The sequence below is a fragment of the Leptodactylus fuscus genome, chromosome 1, assembly GCF_031893055.1.
Source record: "Leptodactylus fuscus isolate aLepFus1 chromosome 1, aLepFus1.hap2, whole genome shotgun sequence".
NCBI lineage: Eukaryota > Metazoa > Chordata > Amphibia > Anura > Leptodactylidae > Leptodactylus > Leptodactylus fuscus.
In genome coordinates, this window is record NC_134265.1 from 35,419,162 (window position 1) to 35,425,533 (window position 6,372).

General features: G+C 44.5%; 1 non-coding gene across 1 annotated transcript; it reads left to right on the forward strand.

The window, feature by feature from the left end:
• Nucleotides 1-2,335: 2,335 nt before the first annotated feature.
• Nucleotides 2,336-2,499, forward strand: LOC142190725 (U1 spliceosomal RNA). The gene has a single exon (XR_012714405.1). It is a non-coding gene; the product is annotated as a U1 spliceosomal RNA (small nuclear RNA).
• Nucleotides 2,500-6,372: the final 3,873 nt, after the last annotated feature.

Here is a 6,372-nt window from a genome sequence, read left to right on the forward strand (position 1 = left end):
TCCCCCCCAGTCCCAACAATCTCATTTTGCATCCCAACCGTTTATCTGGAACAGTATCAAAAGCCTTTGAAAAGTCCAGGTACACCACGTCTACTGCATTAGCCATGTCCAGTCTTGAACTGACCTCCTCATAGAAGCTGATCAGATTAGTCTGACAGGACCGATTCCTCATAAACCCATGCTGATTGGGTGTTATAAGATTATTTACATTGAGATACCCCAGGATAGCATCTCTTAGAAAGCCCTCAAATATCTTTCCCACCACAGAAGTTAAACTTACTGGCCTATAGTTTCCAGGTTCCCTTTTACACCCCTTTTTGAAAATTGGCACCACATTTGCTATTCGCCAATCCTGTGGAACAGACCCAGTCATTACTGAATCCTTAAATATTAGATACAAGGGTCTATCTATGACCATGCTTAATTCCCTCAGAACTCGGGGGTGTATACCATCTGGACCGGGCGATTTCTCTATTTTAGTGTTTTGCAGGCGGCGCTGCACTTCTTCCTGGGTTAAGCAGGTGACATTTAATTGAGAGTTAACATTACCCCTAATCATGTTGCCGGCCAATGGATATTCTTGTGTAAACACTGTAGAGAAGAAGGCATTTAATACTTGTGCTCTTTCCTCATCCTCCTCCACCATTACACCCAGATTATTTTTGAGAGTGCCGACATTGTCAGTTTTTATTCTCTTATTATTTATGTAATTGAAGAATAATTTTGGATTACTTTTACTTTCCTTGGCAATTTTTCTCTCAGCCTCAATCTTCGCCTCCTTTATTTGTTTTTTGCACAATTTATTTTTCTCTGTTATAGTTTTTTAATGCTGTGTCGCTACTCTCTTGTTTTAGTACTTTAAATGCTTCCTTTTTATCCCTCATTGCATTCTGTACTGTTTTAGTTAGCCATATTGGTTTTCTATGATTTCTAGCCCGCTTATTCCCATAGGGTATGTGTTTTCTAGTGCTCTTATTTAGTATATTTTTGAAGATGTCCCATTTAGTTTGTGTTCCCGTCACGTTGAGGACATTGTCCCAGTTTATGCTGCTAGGCTCCTCTCTCAGCTGGTTAAAATTTGCCTTCCTGAAGTTTAGTGTTTTTGTACCCCCTCTAATGAACGTCTTCTTAATGTGTACAAGAAAACTTATTCTGTTATGGTCACTATTACCCAGATGTCCCCCAACCTCCACTTTTGATAGTGTGTCAGGTTCATTTGTTAAAATTAGGTCTAAAAGGGCCTGGCCTCTTGTTGGGTCCTGCACTAGTTGCGATAGGTAATTGTCTTTTATTACTGACAAGAACCTGCTCCCTTTGTTGGATCTGCAGGTTTCTGCCTCCCAGTTGATATCTGGGTAGTTGAAATCCCCCATAATAATGACTTTATTCTGCTTTGCGGCCTCATCTATTTGTTTTATTAGTACATTTTCAGCTTCTTCCATTATATTTGGAGATTTATAACAAACCCCTATCAGTATTTTATTATTTTTTGTTCCTCCCGTAATCTCCACCCATAAGGACTCCACATAATCATTTTCCTCCCAGATGTCCTCACGCAGGACTGGCTTAAGGCCGTTTTTTACGTATAAGCAAACCCCTCCCCCTTTCTTATTTGTACGCTCCTTTCTAAACATACTGTACCCTTGTTTATTTACAGCCCAGTCATAGCTAGAGTCCAGCCATGTCTCACTTACCCCCCACCATGTCATAATTGTCTTCCAACATCATCACTTCTAGTTCCTCCATCTTGTTAGTAAGACTTCGGGCATTCGTATGCATACATTTCATAGATTTATCTTCCCTACTCTTCCACTGCCTACTGACTGCTCTAACCCGACCCCCTGCTCCACCCCCAGTTTCAGTATCTAGCCCTCTTTCCATTTCTACACTATCTTGCCCTCTACATGTTACCCTCTCCCCCCAGTACCTAGTTTAAACACTCCTCCAACCGTCTAGCCATCTTCTCTTCTAATTCTAATGAGCCATCCCGGCTTAAGTAAACCAAAGGCACGCAGCTGCCTCGTGCCTGACTCTGCTGCCCAGCCGGAGCTCGGTTTCTGGAAGCCGCCACCCATTCGCCCCCTCCCCTTTCGTTTTATGCTAATGCCCTTGCTGCACTGCATCTTGGAAATGCCTAGCCGGGAACATTTGAATGCAGGCAGCGGGGTGTCGGGGCGAGGAATGGAGCGCAGCCTGTGCTACGGCCGCCTACCGAGGAAAACGCATGCGGTGTGGCATTGCACCATGCGGACCTCTGTTGGCCAAGGGCCAATGCCTCCCCAATGCGGCAGGGCTGCGGGGGAGGGGCGCTGGCCTAGCAGTCGGTGAATAACTCATACTTACCTGGCAGGGGAGATACCATGATCATGAAGGTGGTTCTCCCAGGGTGAGGCTCATCCATTGCACTCCGGGTGTGCTGACCCCTGCGATTTCCCCAAATGCGGGAAACTCGACTGCATAATTTGTGGTAGTGGGGGACTGCGTTCGTGCTTTTCCCTGATTTTCTCTGGTTGAAAGACAGTGCTCGTTCCTTGCTTCCTCTCGCTTGCTAGTTTGTTGCTCGATGCTGCGTACCTGTGCAGTACACTCAGATGGTTAGACTATCGCAACCGGGTTGCTGGCAGAGAGGCACGCTGCTGCTGCTGCTGCCGCCGCTGCCACAGTGTAAGCAAAGCATTCCAGGTGGCCTTTGTCTCCCTCTAGTGGATGAGCGACAGTCCACTCATTCAGTCACACCGTTGGAACGTTAGAGTTTCAACTGTTATGGTGATGCAGCAAGTTCTCCGCTTCAGGCCTGAACCCGCCGCTTTCCATACCTGCCATTCATAGTTACATAGTAGATGAAGTTGGATAAAGACATGAGTCCATCAAGTCCAACCTATAGCCCTACAATCCCCTACAGTGTTGATCCAGGGGAAGGCAAAAACCCCCATGAGGCTCATGCCAATTGCCCTATTTCAGAGGAAAAAATTCCTTCCCGACTCCAAATCTGGCAGTCAGTATAAAACCCTGGATCAACGTGTCCTTAAAATCTAGAGACCATAACCCATTATATTTTTCTCTTCAAGAAAGGCATCCAGGCCCACTTTGAACTTGTTCAGTGAATCCGCCATCACCACTTCCTGGGGCAGAGACTTCCAGAGCCTCGCTGTTCTTACTGTGAAGAATCCCCTTCTATGTTTCTGGTGAAACCTTCTCTCCTCCATACGTAGTGGATGTCCTCTTGTCACTGTCACTGGCCTAGGAGTAAAAAGATCCTTAGAAAGTTCTTTGTATTGTCCCTTCATGTATTTGTACATTGTTATTAGATCTCCCCGTAGACGTCTTTTCTCTAAGCTGAATAACCCCAAGTTTGTTAATCTATCGTTGTACTCCAGTCCACCCATTCCCCTAATCATTTTGGTTGCCCGTCTTTGCACTTTTTCAAGTTCACGTATGTCGTTCTTGTATATCGGGGCCCAAAATTGTGCACAATATTCTAAGTGTGGCCGTACCAGTGATTTGTATAGAGGCATAACTATGTCCTTGTCATGAGAATCTAGACCTCTTTTGATGCATCCCATAATGTTATTTGCCTTGGCAGCAGCTGCCTGACACTGGTCATTAAAGGTAAGCTTGCTGTCCACCAAAATCCCTAAGTCTTTTTCATTGACAGTCTTACCCAGTAATTTACTATTTAGTACATAGTCATACATTTTATTACGTCGCCCAAAGTGCATTACTTTACATTTGTCAACATTAAACTTCATTTGCCAAGTCTCCGCCCATGCTTCCAGTTTCCTTAGATCCCCTTGTAATATTCTACTATCCTCCTCATTATTGATTACCCTACAAAGTTTAGTATCATCTGCAAATATAGACACCCTGCTTTGTAAACCCTCTACCAGGTCATTAATAAAGATGTTAAACAAGAGAGGACCTAATACTGACCCCTGCGGCACCCCACTGGTGACTGTGGCCCCGTCTGAATATTTACCATTAACAAGTACCCTCTGTTTCCTATCAGTGAGCCAGTTGCTAACCCAAATGCATATGTTTCCCCCCCAGTCCCAACAATCTCATTTTGCATCCCAACCGTTTATCTGGAACAGTATCAAAAGCCTTTGAAAAGTCCAGGTACACCACGTCTACTGCATTAGCCATGTCCAGTCTTGAACTGACCTCCTCATAGAAGCTGATCAGATTAGTCTGACAGGACCGATTCCTCATAAACCCATGCTGATTGGGTGTTATAAGATTATTTACATTGAGATACCCCAGGATAGCATCTCTTAGAAAGCCCTCAAATATCTTTCCCACCACAGAAGTTAAACTTACTGGCCTATAGTTTCCAGGTTCCCTTTTACACCCCTTTTTGAAAATTGGCACCACATTTGCTATTCGCCAATCCTGTGGAACAGACCCAGTCATTACTGAATCCTTAAATATTAGATACAAGGGTCTATCTATGACCATGCTTAATTCCCTCAGAACTCGGGGGTGTATACCATCTGGACCGGGCGATTTCTCTATTTTAGTGTTTTGCAGGCGGCGCTGCACTTCTTCCTGGGTTAAGCAGGTGACATTTAATTGAGAGTTAACATTACCCCTAATCATGTTGCCGGCCAATGGATATTCTTGTGTAAACACTGTAGAGAAGAAGGCATTTAATACTTGTGCTCTTTCCTCATCCTCCTCCACCATTACACCCAGATTATTTTTGAGAGTGCCGACATTGTCAGTTTTTATTCTCTTATTATTTATGTAATTGAAGAATAATTTTGGATTACTTTTACTTTCCTTGGCAATTTTTCTCTCAGCCTCAATCTTCGCCTCCTTTATTTGTTTTTTGCACAATTTATTTTTCTCTGTTATAGTTTTTTAATGCTGTGTCGCTACTCTCTTGTTTTAGTACTTTAAATGCTTCCTTTTTATCCCTCATTGCATTCTGTACTGTTTTAGTTAGCCATATTGGTTTTCTATGATTTCTAGCCCGCTTATTCCCATAGGGTATGTGTTTTCTAGTGCTCTTATTTAGTATATTTTTGAAGATGTCCCATTTAGTTTGTGTTCCCGTCACGTTGAGGACATTGTCCCAGTTTATGCTGCTAGGCTCCTCTCTCAGCTGGTTAAAATTTGCCTTCCTGAAGTTTAGTGTTTTTGTACCCCCTCTAATGAACGTCTTCTTAATGTGTACAAGAAAACTTATTCTGTTATGGTCACTATTACCCAGATGTCCCCCAACCTCCACTTTTGATAGTGTGTCAGGTTCATTTGTTAAAATTAGGTCTAAAAGGGCCTGGCCTCTTGTTGGGTCCTGCACTAGTTGCGATAGGTAATTGTCTTTTATTACTGACAAGAACCTGCTCCCTTTGTTGGATCTGCAGGTTTCTGCCTCCCAGTTGATATCTGGGTAGTTGAAATCCCCCATAATAATGACTTTATTCTGCTTTGCGGCCTCATCTATTTGTTTTATTAGTACATTTTCAGCTTCTTCCATTATATTTGGAGATTTATAACAAACCCCTATCAGTATTTTATTATTTTTTGTTCCTCCCGTAATCTCCACCCATAAGGACTCCACATAATCATTTTCCTCCCAGATGTCCTCACGCAGGACTGGCTTAAGGCCGTTTTTTACGTATAAGCAAACCCCTCCCCCTTTCTTATTTGTACGCTCCTTTCTAAACATACTGTACCCTTGTTTATTTACAGCCCAGTCATAGCTAGAGTCCAGCCATGTCTCACTTACCCCCCACCATGTCATAATTGTCTTCCAACATCATCACTTCTAGTTCCTCCATCTTGTTAGTAAGACTTCGGGCATTCGTATGCATACATTTCATAGATTTATCTTCCCTACTCTTCCACTGCCTACTGACTGCTCTAACCCGACCCCCTGCTCCACCCCCAGTTTCAGTATCTAGCCCTCTTTCCATTTCTACACTATCTTGCCCTCTACATGTTACCCTCTCCCCCCAGTACCTAGTTTAAACACTCCTCCAACCGTCTAGCCATCTTCTCTTCTAATTCTAATGAGCCATCCCGGCTTAAGTAAACCAAAGGCACGCAGCTGCCTCGTGCCTGACTCTGCTGCCCAGCCGGAGCTCGGTTTCTGGAAGCCGCCACCCATTCGCCCCCTCCCCTTTCGTTTTATGCTAATGCCCTTGCTGCACTGCATCTTGGAAATGCCTAGCCGGGAACATTTGAATGCAGGCAGCGGGGTGTCGGGGCGAGGAATGGAGCGCAGCCTGTGCTACGGCCGCCTACCGAGGAAAACGCATGCGGTGTGGCATTGCACCATGCGGACCTCTGTTGGCCAAGGGCCAATGCCTCCCCAATGCGGCAGGGCTGCGGGGGAGGGGCGCTGGCCTAGCAGTCGGTGAATAACTC